Raw genomic sequence first — 21104 nt, 5'->3', positions numbered from 1 at the left:
CACTACATATGAAAGGAGAGTTTAAGCAGAATAAGAGGCTGGGGATCAGAATGAAATTGTTTTTAAAACTTTGCTGAGATAAAAATAATGTTTTACAATATGGTGTTAACTTTTTTCTGAGGAATGAGAGCAATTTTTGACATCTTCACAACTGTTAAAAAGCAATGTGTATTTCATTCGTGAAAAAGAAACAAAGAAGTTTTGAAGTGATTCATAACCTTTATAAAAAATAGTCCCCAAATATTTGGAAGCTACTTATAGTTATAATTACCAATATTAACCGTCTGTATTAGTTATAGTCAATGTATAGTTTCTCCAAGTTGTGAACGAGGCACACCCCTGGCATTTGGAGATCAGTTGGAAATACCCTCAAAATTGTAGCTAACAAGAATCAACAGAAAATTGAAACAATAAGCCATCTGCAGGCACGCCCGAGTGGCTTAGTTGGCTCAGCATTTGACTCTTGATTTTGGCTCAGGTCATAATCTTAGGGTCCTGAGGCTGAACCTCATGTTGGGCTCCCAACGAAGTATGGAGCCTGCTTAAGATTCTCTCTCCCTTCAGCTCCTCCACCTACCCTTCCCTTCTATCTCTCTTAAAAAAAAAAAAAAAGAAAGAAAGAAAAAGAAAAAGAAAAAGGTCATGTGCAGAATTAACCCATGTCATATGTTTTATAAATAAGTCCAAGGTGTCACCAAAAATCATCAGTCACATGCCAACCGAAAGTAAAACTGATGTATAATACACGGAATCTTCAGGAATTATTACATGCTTATGGCAACCACAAGCACACATACAGTGTGATGCATAGGTGTAGAAAGTACATTTCTGAATAAAAATTTGTCAATATTCCAATGCACTGCTCTAAGGCAAAGACTTGGGACCCTTTATGTCTTTATTCAGTGGACTTGTCCATAAAGAGATCCACTGCTTCAACAAACGTACAACTGGGTCCAAGGAATAGGTGGTTCCGAGATGACTCTTGGGCACTCACTCTTCCTATCAAAAAGCCAGGCCCTGTTTTTACAGCCATCTCTGTGATCAGATTAAAAAAGAGTCTCTCATGGTAAATTAAAACATCAGCCTTCTGTTGTATACATTTGCTTATTATGTGTTGCTTAGTAGGAGTCACACTCTGGGATATATTAATGCCTGAGTGAATTATCTTTCTCTCTTTCTAATATGTGTGTGTGTTTTGTTTTTTGTTTCTTTTTTTGTTTTTATTTTTTTACATTATAGATTTGGCACTAACAATATATTTCTCACCTGTGGTATTCACTACCAATCTGGTCTTTGCCTCTACATTGCAATTTTTTGAAGACGGGTCTTAATTTCTCCATGCCTCTTCTTACAGCCTAATACAATGCCTCACATATTATAAGTAGATACTCAAAAATATTTGTTATAAAGAAAAAATGTCTACAATTTTCAGGTCTTTCAGTGTCATATTGTGTCTACCCTCCTGTACTTCCAGCAACAGAAGCTTGGAGTGGGTTTCCAAGAATCCCTACCACTACCGGGGTCCTATTTAGACTCCACCAATGAAAATTACCTGCTCAGTACTTGAAAAAAGGAAGCCAAGTAGGAACTGCTATTGCTCTTGTAACAGCAAAAGGTATGTCTGAAAGCTTCTGAGCATTGTATTGAACATCATCTGGTTTGGTGCTATAGATAGCTGTGATTGTCAACAGTGCATTTTGTCAACAGTGCATTCCTGCAGATCCTTCTCTTTCTACTGTCCTAGAATCCAAAAATGGATTTCTTTGAACACATCCATGGTCCTTCCAACAGTTATAGAAGCTCTAAATCCTTGTAATAAATTCTTTTCTGCTTAAATTTATAGAGTAATTTCTCTTTTCCTAAATACTGACAAATGGACTTGAAACTGCTATTCCCCTCTGCTTATCATTCCTATTGTGTCTCTATTATGAAAAAATACATATATCTTTAACAGTTTTGAAAAGTCTTTCCATAATGTAAGCCAAATAAGCAGTGGAAGAAATGTCAGCAACCTCCAACTCCAATTATGCATTAGGACTCATCTTATTTGTTTCCTGATCTTAGAATTGTATTACTTCACTGTCTATTATCCAATCTCTGCAAACAAATGTTTTCATCCATTTTCCTTACTTTTCTAGTTGTTTAATATGGGAGGGCAAATCTAGTCACAGTTATTGTAATGGCCAGAAATGGGCTTATGTGCTCTGTTATATGGAAATCAACACCGTAGGTTATTGCGGAATGAACTAATTTGTCATAATGAAGAATAAGCTGTTTGGTGTTAATGTTAAAACTTGTTACCCCAGGGGCAAAATTGTTATTATATAGTTAAGAAGCACAATCAAAGTTTGACTGAGATATGGGTGAGGGGTACACTATTGATTTTCCTCTTGCTGGGCCCCAGAGACAGCTGAAAAGCCTTTGAAGCCTACTATACAAAAATATGGCAACAGCAGTCCTAGTGAGGAAAAGTAGGCTGTAACTATTCTTGGTATGAACAATTCTTATAGTGTTGAAGCTTTTGCCCCCCCTATATTTCTGTTCATTTCTGATTCCTGAGCCTATGTTATATATATATATATATATATATATACTGATATATATCAGTCTATTTTTACCTGCTTTCTAATGACTTATGTTCTATGCTCATGCTGTGGGTAAGAGACTTCAGAATTTCAGTTGCAGTGAGGAAAAGGTGGTTTGCAGTGGTAATATGCCCCCCATAAAAAATAGAGCAGAGGATTGGAAGAGAATGGCTGGTCAAGAATACGAAGACAAAGAGGCTGAACTGGTGAATATGTAAGCATTCAGAGGGAATCCTAGGCTTGTTAGGGGAGGAAAGCCCAGTAAAACATGGCTTTCCTATATCCATGGGAAATAAAAGGGGAAGGTCAATATTTATTGGGTTATTAATTGGACATTTTCTCCTGAAGTCTAGAGCATTGAATATATATATATATATATATATATATATATATGTGTGTGTGTGTGTGTGTGTGTGTGTGTGTGTGTATGGAATAGTTTCTCAAAAAGAGAATGGTACTAAATGAAATGAGTTACTTCAGGATGTAATTCTCCAACAGGTATGAATACATAAAAATTGGCAATTCTAAAAAATTTGAAGATAACTGGATTCTCTTAAAACAAGAAGAATATTTTTATTTTTTATTTATTTATTTTAAAGATTTTATTTATTTATTTGACAGAGAGAACACAAGTAGGCAGAGCAGCAGGCAGAGAGAGAGGGGAAGCAGGCTTCCTGCTGAGCAGAAAGCCCGACTCGGGACTCGATCCCAGGACCCTGAGATCATGATCTGAGCCGAAGGCAGAGGCTTAACCCACTGAGCCACCCAGGTGCCCCAGATATTTTTATTTTTGTTAAAACAAATTTATGGCAGAGTTTTACTCTTTTATGGAATTGGGTTTTTATGTATGATTAATTTTCTTAAATACATAGACTAAATTTTTTCATAGTATCTTCCTTTATGTTTTGCTCTAATGAATACCTGAGTTATTGTACTTTTGGGCAGCCTTTATATTCTGCCTTTTGTGATGAAAATTTTGTGTGTGACAGTCTATATGAAAATCTAAGTAACTATACCACAAAAATGGTAGGCAATCATCTCTCTGGGCTAGAAATATACATCTAATCCTGTGTGCAGTTGAAATTTCAACCAATCTGAAATGTTGGACATCTGGGGATTAAAAAAAAATCCATTAATGTGGAGACTATGTGGTTCAAAGGTAGTATTCTATTTCTAAGAAAGCAGAGGCAAAAAGTTTTTCTTTGAGGAATTAGATATTAAAATTTTCTTTTTTAATAGATATTTGACAAATTTTAAGTTCTTAATCCCAAGAAGATAAAGTGAGATATATTCTTTTACTCTATATTCTCTAGTCAAGCAGACTAAAACATCTGTTGAAGGTAAGGCTGAACCATTTCCTAAATTTTTATTAAAACCCATCAGATTATATTTAGCCTAGTACAAGGCAGCTCAGCCCAAGCATAGTTCAAGGCTCCAGGTAATTTGCAATGGATTTATTTACCTAGTATTCTCTAAATTCCAGGACATTCATTCTGATTAATTTAAATTATTTGTTATAAACTTTCTTAAGCTAAATACACAGGAAGAAATAATTTCTTCCTTTAATAAGGGAATGGCTAAGAGGACCTTGATAAGCTGTAATATTTCTGAAAGGATAAAGGTCCTAAAGAGTGTACTGTTTGCACAGGAATGACAGAAAGGACACATAGCACATCATTATTTCTTCCACTTGTACTCAGAGTGATTTTCAAAAGGGAAAAAACTTGAACACGCTCAGAGAAACTTTGAGTCATCAGACATTTTTGCCTGTGACTGCCTACTTAATTCAGGAAGAAAGTGAACATTCATGAGTCAGAGCCCTTAGCTTTGCCGAGTTCACTTAAAAATGACAATGGGATATTGTAGAAAAGAATTTGCACCAAATAATCTGGAAAATATTTGAAATAAACCAGCACTTGGTCAGTCCTATTCTCCCACCACGTGGGTGTGAAAGAAATAGAATTGTCCCAGGAAATCTTTTTTTTTTTTTTTTTTTTCTTATGTAGGAATGAGCCCACAGGAAGCTGGAAAGCATCCCCTTGCTTCTGAAAAGGGTGCCTGAGAAGATCTATGGTAGGACAAGTTAGATTTGATATAATGGTGATGCCCCAGTGAGATGGTGTGGTTCTATAATAGGTAAATGTGTAGATCATTCCTGAAAGTTCTGTTTGCATTTATTTGACCTTTGACTGTGAAGAAAAGTAAAATTGGTTTTAGAATCTACATGTTAATTTATTAATGTTGCAAGTATTGGTTTATAGTAGAAAAATCAGTCTTACCTTCATCAAGGTATGATCTAGAAAAAGAAACACAAATCAATCAAATACACAAAATAACTGAGTCATGTGAACTGAAAAGAAAGAATAAGATACTATGAGACTGACCACCAAAAGGAACTACACCTAGACATGGGGCCAGATGGTCTCCTGTAAGAAAATGACAAGTCTTGGTGAGAAATAACTAGGTAAATGTAGGCAAAGGAGAAAGTGAATTTCAGATAGAAGGACTTACTTGCATGGAGCACTGGGTGTGGTGCATTAACAATGAATTTTGGGACACTGAAAAAAAATTAAATTAAAAAAAAAAAGAAATGGACCTACTTTTTGGATAACTGAAAGGCTAATGGTTCAACAGAAAACAAAGGATAAAATGATAAATACAAACTCAAATTGACAAATAATTATACTAAACATAACTGGTCTAAATATTCAAAAGAAAAATTTTCAGGATACATTAAAAAACAACAAAGCCTAATTATGCAGTCTTTACAATTGACATACCTTAAATATGAGGACACATATTTGTGTAGATATTAAGACAGAAGTGTCAGTAAAAATAAGCACAAGCTTTTCAAGTGATGTAAGGGAAATCATCCAGTAAAGCCCAACAATTCTAAATTTTTATATTTTTAATAAACTTCAAAGTAGATAGAGCAAAAATGATATAGTAGAAGTTGATAAATCCAGAACTACAGAGGATAGTTTTTACCACATCTCTCCTACTACCAAGCAGAACAAACAGACAAAAACTTAGTAAAGATACAGAAAAGCCAAACAACATCTCTAAAAATGCTTAACTTAGTTATATGAATATAACTCTACCTCAACCATAAAAGAATATAGATTCATTTCAAGATCACAGGGATGGACACCTGGGTGGCTCTGATGGTTAAACCTCTGCTTTAAGCTCAGGTCATGGTCTCAGGGTCCTGGGATTGAGCCCCACATGGGGTTCTCTGCTCAGAGGGGATCCTGCTTCCCTCTCTCTCTGCCTGCCTCTCTGCCTACTTGTGATCTCTCTCTCTCTGTGTCAAATAAATAAATAAAATCTTCAAGACCACAGGGAATATTTACTATAATCAAGCATATACTGAGCCATAAAGCCAGATTTTTAACAACTTTCAAAGGATTGGCCAAATTCAGAGCATGTACTCTGACCACAATGGAATGGGGTAGAAAAGAGTTAAAAGTGGGTCGGTAAATAGTTTCCCTCTTGTCAGGAAGCCAGAGGCTGATTTTAACCCTAAGCAAATTCCTCATAATTTTTGACCTTTGGAATTTACAATCTAGATTATAAATGAGAATTTTTCAGAGATGTTTTTTATGTATGACTATTAATCTGAGAAATGACTGCATCAGAAAATACCTGGTATGTAAATAAACTTGCAGCTTCTTGGATATATGTGCCACTGATATCCTGAAAAACAGAACTATTCACATACTCTTTCTGGCTTTGTGTCTAATAACTTACAAAAGCTGAGAGATCCCAAAATTAAACAGCCCCAACTAATTCACTGAGCATACAAGGTTAGTGCCTGTCATTCTGAATCTAAATGACATCCTGGTTTGAAAGAGGTGTCTGAGGGAGCAGTCTTTAATGGATTTGGGGTCTCTTAAGTATTGGTGTAACTATTTCTGTGACTATGTCAAATCTTTTGTTAAATATTAGTAAAGTGTGATGCTGGATGAGACTCATGTTTTGAGTAGATCTGACTGATAATGTGGGCATTTGTAATTGAGAAAAAAAAATTAAACTAAACTCAATAGAGTAAAAGTATCACCAGATTAAAATAATACATAGGTAAGATAAGAAATTTCATAATAAAAATATGACATAAAATCTTGTAAGATGCTGTGGTTACAGAAATAATAATGACCTTTCATCTTAGGTTATACAAGAAGGGAAGTTGAAACTCAGTGCTCTAAATATACACCTTAAGAAGTTAGAAAAAGACCAACAAATAAAGCCTAAAGAAACTGGATAAGAAACAATAAAAAAGATACATTTGGAAATTAATTAATTAATTAATTAAATATATCAAATACCTTTATTTAAGTAAATATCTTCTTAATAATAAAGAAATTGAAGGTATAATAGAGAAAACCAACAAAGCCAAAACTTAGTGTTATGGGATGAACTGTGTCCCCCCAAAATATATGTTGAAGTGCTGATCCCCAGTACCTCAGAATGTGACCTTATTTGGAAATAGGGTCATTGCAGATATATCTAGTTAAGATGAGGTCATCCTGGAGTAGTAGGATCCCTTATAGTTTTTCACTCATGGAATTTACTGCCTAGACCATACTTGAGGAATTTTTTTAGTGGTATATAGTATGCAGAATGGGAGAACAGGTCAGTAGGAACAATTTGGAGAGGGTTCTCAAAGAAATCTGGATTTCTGTTAAGCTGAGGCATAGACAGAAAGATCAAGAAAAAGGTAAAGACTAGAAGAGCTTTTAACAAAATAATGACATGGAGGATGGGTTCATCTCCTGCAACAACAGACTGCGTCTATCCTGGCCTTCCAGAGATCAAGAGAACTCTCAAGCAGGGAAGGTGGTTAAGACAGTAGTAATGAGAAGATGGGAACATGTAGCCTCAACCACCTTCAGCCTATATCCATAAAAGTTGATAGTGGAGTTGAGAAAAGCAAGAAGTTAGAACAATCTGGTAGCATATATTGTCAAAGTAAGAGAAGAATGTTGAATAAATAGAGTTTACTATAAAAGTAGAATGTAGCACAGTGGAAAGGTGATAAGTGATATGAATCTGAAATCATTAGCTTTTATACCATTTTACTTCATATTGCATTTGCCTTCTACCTTCCAGATTCTCTAGTAAAAACCTATTCCTATTCATTTTAACAAATATCAGTATGTAGTCTATTGCTTTGTACATGTTGGATAGGTAGTGAGTTGTAACTCACTAAATATTTGTTTCTGAATCCAACCTTTCTTACCAGCTGAGTGTTTTTACACAATATAACTTCAGTATCAGTATATACATCTTTAAAATGGCTATAAGTCTGAGTCATGGAAATATGGTGAAGATTATATGAGAAATTAAGTACCTAGTAGTAAGTACGTAAGTAGTAAGTAATAAGTAGGTATATAGTGTTGTTCCAACAAACTGTACCTTTTCTTTACTTGAGTCACATGGCACAATATTGGGCTGAAATTCAGATCCTTTATACTTTTAATATATAGTTAACCATTTTTTCACTTTTTATAGTGATATGTACATGTTTTTAAAACTTTTATTAGGGAAACATAATTATAAACTAATTAAATTAATTATTCTATGTAAACCAAATTTACTATATTGTCCTGAAATTCATTGTATTTTAAATATTATATTTATATACACACGCTTTAATTCTGCCAATTATTCCTCAATCTCTTTGATATGCTTGTCTTCTTAAACTAAGCCCAGGAAAGTAGTTAGAGATTAATTCTGACTATATAAGAATTCAACAGATCACAGTTTAGAATATTAGTCCTTGTTTGGCTTCTTTATGCTGTTACACTAAACAGAATCATCTTATATCCAAATACATTTGAAAATGAAAAAATCAACAACAACTTTTTTTTCCCCCTTTCTTGTCACTGTGTATTATATAAAGTGTATATAAAACAGGTCAGAGATGAACAGGTCTGCAAAACAATCTTTCACTGGAACAAAACAAAAACAGACAAAAAACCTGTTGAACAAGTTCTAGCTAAAATTAATTCAGTCTATGGTTAGCAGAAACTAAAAGAAATACAACAATCACTGTAAACAGTATCATTTGGCATCCATAAGGCATTTTTGCAAATATGCAACTGAGTTATATTGTACTATGTGCTGTAGACTGCATATTTGTGTTCCCCCACCAAATGCCTATATTAAATTCTAACACCTAGTGTGATGATTTGGAGATAGTACTTTCAGGAGGTGATTAGGTCATGAGCATAGAGGTCTGAGGAATGGGATTAGTGCCCTTACAAAAGTGACCCCATAGAGCTCCTTCATCTCTTCCACCGCATGAATACATAGTAAAAAGGGGGCCAACTATTAACTCTGAAACACATCTTCCCCAGGCACCAAATCTGCTGGTAGCTTGATGTTGAACTTCTAAGAACTATGATTTTTGCTGTTTATAAGCTACTAAGACTTGTAAACAGCCTTACAATGGTGTTCTGTTATGGCAGCCTGAACAGACTAAAACACCACGAAAAAACAAATGAGTAGAAACAAGCAGTTTCAGGGAACAAAGACAAATTACTGACTCCTTAGCTTTGTGGTCCAATTGATCCTTAAAAGAGACAATTGAAAATACAAAGAGGACAGTCTTTAAAAGCTATGTCTTCTTTCTTCAGAGAAATACCTTTATATAGAGTTGAACCCTGTGTGGATGCCACTCCAGTCTATTTGCACTATAGCTTGCATTATAGCAGCAAGGAACCAGATCCCCACATCCGAAGTTGTATTCTAATAGCAGGACAAAATAATAAATTCAAATAATTGGGGTGGATAAAGAAGCATCTAGATTCTACTCATATTGTCTTAAAGGTATTTCAGATATTTAGATTGTGACAATTGTCTTGGGATTATCACTATTTAGAAATAAAATAACCACAAAATTAAAAAGTATTATGGAATGCAAGGTATTGCAGTTGAACAGTAGAAAAGATTAGTTTCTGTTCCGTATACTCCAAAGCTCCTTATCAGATTACTTTCAGTAATCAGTATTGTACTAGTTTCATAATTCTAGCATAGCAAATTACCACAAACTTAGAGGCGTCAAAACACACATTTATTATTTTATTTTACATTTCTCTAGGTAAGAAGTCCAATACAGATTTCCTGGGCTAAAATAAAAATGTTGGAAGAGCTGTGTTCCTTCCTGCAGGTTCTAGGGAGAATCCATGTTCTGGGCTTTTCCATCTTCTAGAGGTTACCCACATTCCCATTGTGATGCTCGTCCTGCATCTTTAAAGCTAACAATGTTGCATCTCTCTGACTCATTTGTCAACATAGTCTCCCTGACTCAGCTGCAAAAGATTCTCACTTTTAAGGAATTATATAATTAGATTGGATCCATCCATATAATCGAGAATAAACACCCCAAATCAAGGTCCTTAACCTTAATCACATCTGAAAAGTTTTGTTTGCCATATGAGACATATTCATAGCTTCCAGTGATTAAGGAGTAGACATCTTTGGCTAGGCCAGTGTTTTTTCTACCACAGGTAACATCTGCTTTTTGTTTTGTTTTTCCTTTCATTCCTTCAAGTGTTTCCTCCATGAGGCAGCCAAAGTTTGTGTGGTTAGGGATACTAGATGTATTTATGACCATGGACAAAATATACCTGAAAACATAAACTTATTACATCTTCTTGGTGAATTAATAACTTAATTACTAATAAATAACCCTCTTTAATCCTCAGTGATATCCTTTGCTCTGAAATCTACTTTATCTGATGTTAGTACATGTTATAATTAATGCTATCATGTTATAACTTTTTGCATCCTATTACTTTCATATTTTATTTTTTAAAAGTTTGTCTATCCATTTTAGAGTGAGAGAAAATGGGAGGGAAGGAGCACACACAAGCAGGGAGAGGGGCAGAGGCAGAAGGAGAAAGAGAATCCCAAGAAGACTCCCTACCAAGTGCGGAGCCCAGCGCTGGGCTCAATTCCATGACCCCAAGATGATGACTCCAGCCAAAATCAAGAGTCTGGTGCTGAACTGACAGAGCCAGCCGGGTGCCCCACAATATCCTTTTACTTTTAATTCGTTTATGGCATTATTTTTGAAGCGCATTTCTTCTAGGCATCATATAATGAGGCTTTGCTTTTCCATCCAATATAATAATCTCTGTCTTTTAATTAGGGTCTGTGGAATATTGATATGGTTGGATTAAATCTGCCACCTTGCTATTTGTTCTCCTTTTCTCCTTTGGCTGTAAATCTAACTCATGGTGGATTAAGTAAATCAACTACCTAGGGTAATATCTGGTAAGCACAAAAAATATTCACTCATTTTCCTCTTTTTCTGTCTTCTGTAGTATTATTTTTTTTAAGATTTTATTTTTTTTTATTTATTTGACAGAGAGAGCACAAGTAGGCAGAGAGACAGAGAGAGATGAGGAGAAGCAGGCTCCCCGCTGAGCAGAAAGCCCGATGCGGGACTCGATCCCAGGCCCCTGGGATCATGACCTGAGCTGAAGGCAGAGGCTTAACCCACTGAGCCACCCAGGAGCCCTAGTATTCAGTATTTTTTATAATTCCCTATTATTTCCTTTTTGTCTTACTACTTTTAGCTTTGTTTTGTTATTTTATTGTTTGTTTTAGGATTTATATTATACAACTTTAATTTATTAAATGTTACCTTGCAATGATATTACGTCATTTCACTTACAGATATAAAAAACTTAAACCACAGTGTCTTTCCATTTCTTGATTCCTAGACTTTTTGGTAATGATAGCATACATTTTACTTCTATGTGTTAGAAACTCCAGCAGATAAAGTTTTTTTTTAATATTTTATTTATTTATTTGATAGACAGATCACAAGTAGGCAGAGAGGCAGGCAGAGAGAGAGGAGGAAGCAGGCTCCCTGCTGAGCAGAGAGCTCGATGTGGCGCTCGATCCCAGGACCCTGAGATCATGACCTGGGCTGAAGGCAGAGGTTTAACCGACTGAGCCACCCAGACGCCCCCAGATACAGTTTTTGTTCTTATTTAAAGTCAGTTACTTTTTTAAAAAAATTAATAATTAGAGAAATATGTATTTATCCACATAGTTATTGTTTGTTATGCTCTTTATTCCTCTGTATATCTATATCTACAACTGATAGATGTTTCTCCTTTTCTAAAGGACTTTCTGTGATATAGATTCATGATGATACTTTCAAACTTGTATGTCTGCAGAAGTATTTACTTCACTTTCATTTGAAATATATTTATGCTATCTGTATAAGTCTAGAATGACAGTTTTTTCTCTCAGTATTCTAAAGATGTTGCTCCACAATTGTTTTGCTTGCATTTCTTCAAATAAACCTCGGCTGGAGTTATTACCTTTGTGTTTCTGTATGTTGAGTTTTATCTTTCCTGATATCATTTAAAATTGTTTATCATTTGTTTCAAAGTTTTCATGTTATGATATGTGATGCAATTATTAATGTTCAACAATTGCAAAAAATATAAAGAAAATGCATAAAGGAAGTCCATAAAATTAAAATTAAAAAGAGACCATGGTCAGCTTTCTAATTTATATCTTTCTAGGCATTTTTTAAGCATGTACACATATTAATATACACATTATTTACAACTCTGTATTAATACAATGCTATGCAACAAGTTACCTTAACACTTAATAGCTTAAAAGTATAATAATCAATAATCCCTCATAATTTTCTATAAGTCAGGAACAGGGAATGGCTTCATTGAACATTTCTGTCTTAGGATACTCATAGGATATTGCAATCAAGTCTCGGCTAGTAGTGTAGTTATCTGAAGTCTTGACTATTGCTGGGTGGTTTATTTGTAAGGTGGTTCACACATATGGCTGGTAAGCTGGTGCTGGTGGTTGAGAGGAGGCTTCACTTCTCTACATGGGCCTCTCCCAAAGACATCTGCCTTTCTCCACAGAGAGTGATCCAAGGTACTATGATAGAAGGTGCGATGTCTTTTAGGAACTAGCTTCAGAAGTCAAATACTGTCACTTCTGCACTATTCCATTGGTCACATAAATCAACCATAATTCACTGTGGAAGGAGACCATACAAGGTTTGGAATACTGAGAGATAAGGATCTTGGGAGCATCTTGGCCATTGGCTACCACAATATCCTTAGTATCATATTTTCAAAAAATTTTATGACCTACTCTTTTGTGCTATTATTTCAAAAACTTGTTTTGTGCCAATAATAAGTGGCTCAATAATATACAATTGAATGATGGACATTTAAGTTATTTCTAATTTTCAAAATTCAAAAAAAGCAAAAATTAATATCCTTATAATTTTTCATGGTTTCATAATTTTTCTTTGTGGAAAAGATCAGACATGCATATTGCAAGGCATTTGGTCCATATTACAAAGTAGACTTCAAAAATCCTTATGCTTCAGCTAACTTCATTGGAAAGTGCTTCTTTTTTTAAAAAGTTAGATTTATACCCAACGTGAGGTTCGAGCTCACTACACCGAGTACAAAAGTCTCATGCTCCACTGATTGAGCCAGGGAGGTGCCCTAGAAAGTGTTTTTTAAAACTGTATCTCATCTGCACAGGTTAATGTAGGGGAGTGTTGAATTACTATATTGTACAACCTGAAACTAATATAACACTGCATGCTAACAAACGAACTAAAATAAAAACTTTAATTTTTTTTTTAATTAAAAAAAAACTCTATCTCATCTAATAGTGGGTACTTTCAATTTATCCTACAGTCTGTCAATTTTATAGTTGAACTAGAGAAGTCTCTTGATTATGAACAGCCTAAGTCAGTTCTACCTAAGTAAGGAAATTAAGGTATAGAATTTGAACTGGGTAATTCAGAGTCACTAGGAGAGGTAAAGAATCTGGGTGGTACAGAAAGCAAGGGAAACAACATATGATCAATATTCTTCCTTAGTCATGGTTCAATTTAGGATTCCAGCACAGATTCCCTCATCACTAAACTTTACTTTAGGAATAAGTCACTTTGCTGCTCAATTCCACTAGGCATTCACCTCAAAGTCACTGCATTCTCACCTCTACAGTAGTCTCCAAGAAAAAAAAAAATCTTTTTTTTTTTAAGATTTATTTGCCAGAGAGAGAGAGCAAGCGAGTACACACAAGCAGGCAGAGAGGCAGGCAGAGTCAGGCAGAGGCAGTGAGAGAAGCAGGTTCCCTGCCAAGCAAGGAGCCCAATGCGGGACTCGATTCCAGGACTCTGGGATCATGACCGAGCCGAAGGCAGCGGCTTAACCCACTGAGCCACCCAGGCGTCCCTCCAAGAAAAAAATCTTAAAATGAGCGTTTATTTTGTAAAATTTCCTCAAATCCAAAATCCTAGTTGAGAGCATCAGAGTATACAGGCACGGAAGTCAAAACAAAAATAAATACTATAAAAGGTGAAATTATCTATCCCATTTCTCTTTTTAAAATGGCAGACTTTAAATTGCTAAAACTCATATAAGAATTCAGAAATATGGCAGGTTATAAAATCAATGCACAGAAATCAGTTGCATTTCTATACACTAACAATGAGACAGAAGAAAGAGAAATTAAGGAATCAATCCCATTTACAATCTCACCCAAACTTGTAAGATAACTAGGAATAAACCTAACCAAAGCAGCAAAAGATCTGTACTCAGAAAACTATAGAACACTCATGAAAGAAATTGAGGAAGACACAAAGAGGTAGAAAAATGCTCCATGCTCATGGATTGGAAGAACAAATATAGTTAAAATCTCTATGCTACCCAGAGCAATCTACACATTGAAAATAATCCCTATCAAAACACCATTGATATTTTTCACAGAGCTAGAACAAACAATCCTAAAATTTGTATGGAACCAGAAAGACCCTGAATCACCAGGGGAATGTTGAAAAGGAAAATCAAAGGAGGAGACATCACAATGCCTTACTTCAAGCTTTATTACAAAAATGTAATCATCAAGACAGTATGATACTGGCACAAACATAGACACGTAGATCAATGGAACAAGAATAGAGAACCCATAAATGAACCCTCAAATCTATGGTCAACTAATCTTCAAAAAAGCAGGAAAGAATATCCAGTGAAAAGAGGGAGTTTCTTCAACAAATGGTGCTGAGAAAATTGGACAACCACAAGCAGAAGTGAAACTGGACCATTATCTTACACCATACACAAAGATAAACTCAAAATGGACAGGAATCCATCAAAGTCCTAGTAAAGAACACAGGCAGCGACCTCTGTGACCTTGTCCACAGCAACTTCTTGCTACACACATCTCCAAAGACAAGGGAAAGAAAGGCAAAATGAACTATTGAGAATTCATCAAGATAAAAAGCTTTTGCACAGCAAAGGAAAGTCAATAAAACCAAAAGACAACTGACAGAATGGGAGAAGATCTTTGCAAATGTCTTATCAGATAAAGGGTTAGTATCCAAAATCTATAAAGAACTTATCAAACTCCATGCCAAAAAACACAAACAATCCAGTTAAGAAATGGGCAGAAGGCATGAATAGACAATTTTCCACAGAAGACCTCCAGATGGCTAACAGACCTGTGAAGAGATGTTCAACCTCACTCACCGTCAGGGAAATACAAATCTAAACCATGGTGAGATATCACCTCACACCTGTCAGAACAGCTTAACATGTCAGGAAATGACGTATGTTGGTGAGGATGTGGAGAAAGAGGAATCCTCTTGCACTGTTAGTGGGAATACAAAGTAGTGCAGACTCTGGAAAACAGTAAGAAGTTCCTCAAAAAGTTGAAAATAGAGCTACCGTATGACCCAACAATTGCACTACTAGGGATTTATCCCAAAGATACAAATGTAGTGATACAAAGGGGCACCTGCATCCCAATGTTTAGAGCATCAATAGGTGATATAATTCACAATTGTTGTGGTGAGCACTGAATAATGTATATAATTGTCAAATCAATATGTTGTACTCTTGAAACTAATATAACATTATCTGTTAACTATAATAAAAATTATAGTTGATATTTGTTTATACATCAACTATAATATGATATTATATTTATGTTATACTGCCCATTGGATATTTTTCAAAATTATATATTCAGTACACCTGGGTGGCTCAGTCAGTTGGGTGTTGGAGTTTTAGTTGCGGCTCAGGTCATGATCTTAGGGTCATGAGACTGAGCCTCTTGTTGGACTCTGCATTCAGCAGGGAGTCTGCTTGAGAGTCTGTCTCTTCCTCTCCTTTTGCCCTCCACCACCACACTGTCTCTCTAAAATAAATACATAAATCATTTTTTTAAATTATGTATTGAAATTCTTTGCCTATTTGCCCCTTTTCCTCTAGAATAATCAGGTTTTTAAAATACTTCAAATTGTGTCAATTTCAGTAATTTTAATTTTTTAAGAAGTAGTATATTTTATGAAGATTTCCAAATTCATTAGCAAAGAATACATTCTGCTATAATTTCTAAAGCAAATGTAGATTGAAATCTCACATAAACCCATGATAAGAGGAAAGATCAATGTACCTCATGTGCCCATTATTCAGTTTTAACAATTATCAACATTTTGCCAAGAAAGTTTCAGATGACTTCACTTTCTTTTCCTTCAGAATATTTCACAGCAAATCTCAGACCTTATTTCATCTATAAGTATATTCATCCTTTTTTTAACCTTCTCACCATATCACACAATGATACAACGAATAATAGTTTTAAAATATCATCTCTTATCCAGTATTTATCTAAATTTTCCCCATTGTCTTTTTACAGTTTATTCATTTCAATTAGGATTCTGTTTAAGTTCACTAATCCGTGACTTGTTCTTGTATCTTCATTATGATTTCTACATCTCCTCTATATTTGAGTTTAAGACCCTTTGTTATTTCTGTGTTTAGATTTGTATTTTTTCCTTTTTTAAGTTAGACTTTAGAATCTTATTAGTTTTATAAGTTTACTTGTCAAGGATGGAGTTCTTGAAGATAAAAAAAAAATTTTTAAACAATACAATCAGTAAATATATTTTCTTGCTCCTGTTTTACTGCTGTTCATGTTACTGCTTCTGTGAGTTCTTCATTAGACTTCAGGGATATCCCAGAGATTATTGTGGATTTGGCTCCAGAACACTGACATAAAGTAAGTCCAATGAATTTTTTGGTTTCCCAGAGCATATAAAAGTTATGTTTATTCTATATTGTAGTCTATTAAGGGTACAATAACATTATATCTAAAAAATGTGCATACCATAATTTAAAATTTGGGGAGCATCTGGTGCTCAGTCAGTTAAGTGTCTGCCTTCAGTTCAGGTCATGATCTTGGGGTCCTGGGATCACATCCTACATGGAGCTCCCTGCTCAGCAGGGAGTCTGCTTCTCCCTCTCTCTCTGCCCCTTCCCCTGCTCATGTTCTCTTCCTCTCTCTCTCCCTCTTTCAAATAAATAAAATCTTAACAATTAAAAAAAAATACTTTTTGCTAAAAAAATACTAACCATCATCTGAGCTTTCAGCAAGTTTAATCACTGATCACCAACCACAATAACAAATATAATGATAATGAAAAAGTTTGAAATATTAGGAAAATTAATAAAATGTGACACAGAGACAAGAACTGAACAAATGCTGGAAAAATGACACTAATAGGCTTGTTCAAGGCAGGGTTGCCACAAACCTACAATTTGTGGAAAACATAAGTATCTATGAAACAAGAAAGTGAAGCACAAAGAAGGTACACCTGTACTTATTTTCATTAATTCTTATTTTAAAGTGAAGCATGTAGGGATAAACTTTTTTTTTCTCCAGATAAAGTTTTGGCCACATCAAATGATTTTGCAAATTATTTCCAAATCATTTTAAGTCATACTCTTGATTTCTCTGCCATTATGAAGCTTATGGAAACAGTTTATAAGTCATGAGTGACTGAATTGTGTGCAAAGTTTTCCGTACTCTCATGATCCCATGCTCCAGATTCACTTATAGTTTTTATGAACTTAAACTGTATGATTACTAAGGGCTTGAAGAGAAGCTGGTGAATTCAATAGTTTTGTTATTTAGACCAAACAAAAATTATGAAACATTATCACCAGTTATTCCTATTATGCAATTGGAGAATATGCATTTACATGTCATTTATGAACACCACTGTAAATGTTACAGTATCTTAAAGTTGCATGTACACTTTCTGAATAGAGTACATCCTCTCAGTGCTAGTGCTGATTGCATATCAAAAATCATTTTATGTTAGATGCTGTGAGCTCCTACAATAACATATCAACTGAGTTCTTATATATTTTGCATAGCTATGGCTTCTCAATACAGAATTTCCTTTGCTTATAAACTACTTTCTTTTTATTTCACCTCCACAATCTGAACAAGGCTTGGTTTCACATTATTCTTGAAGCATACTTTCATTTACTGACCATGGAAAATTGTCCTTTAAATTTGATTTCTTAAGAAGTCCCTCAAGTAGAGTTTCATTAACAACTTCTCATATATGTGTAACATGTACTAGCCCACCTGTGGTACATTCAAACTTTCAAAGTTGAGATAAGTGACATAGCTCTGTAACATAAACAGCAAGCTTCCATTTTGCAAATTCACCAACAGTCTTAGACTTTGGAGTAAGTGTGGAGAGACGTCTCCTACGGCACAAGTTGAAAAGAATATACTGTGTTGTCATCTAGAGCTTTTTTGCTTTGTTTGTTAAGACAGAGTAAAAATTTAAAAATTAGTATAAAAATCCCTTTAAGTAATGTGACCTAAGTTGCCCTGATAAGCAGAGTCTCTTTAGGCCCATATTAGATACTGTACTTATTTTTCTTTCTTTTTTAAATTTATTATTTATTTTAGAGGGAGAGTGTGTGTGCAAGTGGGAAGAGGCAGGAGGAGAGGGGAAGGATCTCAAGCCAGCTTTCCATCCAGTGCAGAGCCCAACAAGGCGCGCGACCCCAGGATCACAACCTGAGCTGAAACCAAGAGTCAGACACTCAACCAACTGAACCACCTAGGCACCCTATACTTATTTTTCTTAATAGACAATTATAAGATTGGAATTATGCTGTCAGCTATATCCAACATTCCTTTTAACTGTCAAGGAAGAGCAGATCTCCTGAAAATGGAATAATAAATCACATATTTGAGATTAAAAGAAATTCTAGGAAAGAGACAACAGCCAAATAAAGTATATGAAGTTTTTGTAAACTCAGTGAGAATCACCTGGTTAATTGAAAATAGAGGTTCATTGTTTGAAATGCTAAATTTCAGAAGACTCTGATTCATTAAGTCTGTGATGGGGGCCGGGAACTTGCATTTATAACATGCTATGCCTGTGGCCAGAAAAGTTTTGGGAAAAATAATGCTGTAAAACTGAGCAACATAAAACTGTTACTTATTTACTACCCTGTTTCACTCAACGCACTTATTTACTTATTCATTTATTCACACCTTTGACCATTACCAAAGGTATATCCAGGTATATCACTGGGTATGAGTAAACACCAATGGACAAGTCACAGGGCTCACAATTTGGTAAGGAACAAAGACACATTAGAGTTATGGCAGTTATGGGTACATGGTGTAGAATCATAGAAATAAGGTACTCACTATGTTTGTCCATATTAACTGTAAAGGCATTGTTGGTCTTGATCTTAAATTCCTGACTATATATTATTCATTTTTTTTAAATGTAGCCATAGATAAGTTTGAAAGTTGCCTATTTTTATATCCTTTAGGTGAAAGTAATCAATATTTTTATTACACCGATACTTTTTGGTTTCCAAGTCAAGATAGCCAAACTCTCACCTAGATGGATGTTTTCCATCTGTATCTTCTATTGAACCTTACTACTGATCTTCTGTTAAAAAGTTAGTTTCTAAATAAAGCTTCTTTTGAGAAAGAAAAACCTGACCTCTAAAGAAGGATTCTAAACTTTATTTTGATATTTCTTGCTTATAAAATTTCTGTCATTGAACCAATTTTCTGTTACAATACTTTAAGTGAAATGACTCAAGGGAAATTTTTCTCTTATAAAGAATGGAAAGAAAAATTTAGAAGGAAATCTTCAGAAAAATTAGTTTTAGGAATGCACTATACCTGATACCTGCAGATGTTGAAGGCAAACCTGGGGAAATAAGCAGTTTTGAAAATGCAGATTCCTGCAAGCCCTTTTGTTTGAATCATGTCACTAACCCCCCCCCACACACACAAATTAGTAGGGTAAAATTCTGCAAGGCCTAATTCTATTTGACAAGGGATGTCTGTCATGCTGCTGAGTTTTCTGCATGGATTGAAGCGGGCTTTGTTGTCAAGCTATTTGTCATTCTCCAGTTACTGCAAAGGTGGGACTTCAGATGGATTCTCTCGTGAATAGGATGTTCTATGAGTTGGAAATCATTAAAGCTGAAAACAGCAAAGACAAAAATAAACAGGATTAGATGCAAATATATCAGAGTAAGAGTCAGGCAAGGGAGATGAGACAAGAATGGATGACTTTTCAAAATTCAAAGCCCCTGACTAGTTTTGAGGCAGATGTATAGAAAAATGTGCCTTTTGGTTTAAATAACAATCCAGAGGTGATCCTAACTTTGAAATTTATCTGATTTTTTCCTATTTATTCAATATAAGCTATCTTTGTCTTAATAGGATGATAATTTTGAATTGAGCTACATTTTTCTGGTACCAGACATGACCAGGAACTTGGTAGAGGTCTAAGCTTTTGACCAATGGAAATATGTTTCCTGATATCATCCTCTCCTTGTATCTCTTCTGCTTCTCTGTGTAGTGTGTGGATGATACAGACAGTGACTGATGCCACTATGAACTATGCTGGGCAAACAATAAACTACAAAGTTTTGATGTTGGACTTTTGATTCCAGGAAGAAAAATCTTTTGGAGCTGTGAGTGACAACTTAAAAAGATTATAAAAATAGTAGTCTTGGGCACCTCAGTAACTCAGTTGATGAAGTGACTGCTTTCAGCTCAGGTCGTGATCCTGGAGTCCCAGAATCAAGTCCTGCATCTGGCTTCCTGCTTGGCAGGGAGTCTGCTTCTCCCTCTGATGCTCTCCCATCTCATGGTCTTTCTCTCTCTCAAATAAATGAGTAAAATCTTAAAAAAAATAGTATTCTTGAAAGTTAGGGTGTACTAAAGGCAAAAATAAATCACTTTTATTTTGGCAATACTTATGTACAGGGACTTCTCTAGACTATAGAAATAAAACAAATTAAAATTCATAAAAAGCTTATAGTTTCATAGAAATGCATAATTTATTAGAAAACAGCAAGAAAGCAGTATTTAAGTTCTATAATATGGCCTATGAACACACACACATATATATATTAAAGGAATGTGTGCAAAGTACAATTAAATAGGATGGTGTTAAGAGGCAGAGCTTTATGAGGGAGATAGATTTTGAAGCTTTGAATTCTGCCTTAAGTAAAAGATTTGTATTTCTTAAAATCAGGAGGAAAAATTCTGCAGCTTACGTTATTTTCTTTTCATGTTTCTTGGTGTTTTCCTTTAAAATTAGATATGCCTGCATAAAGTTACACACTTCTCAAAGATAAGAGTATTATTCTTATA

The sequence above is a fragment of the Lontra canadensis genome, unplaced genomic scaffold (genome assembly GCF_010015895.1).
Source record: "Lontra canadensis isolate GAN:19392208 unplaced genomic scaffold, GSC_riverotter_1.0 scaffold13, whole genome shotgun sequence".
NCBI lineage: Eukaryota > Metazoa > Chordata > Mammalia > Carnivora > Mustelidae > Lontra > Lontra canadensis.
The sequence above is the reverse complement of the archived record's forward strand: the minus strand, read 5'-3'. Positions refer to the sequence as shown.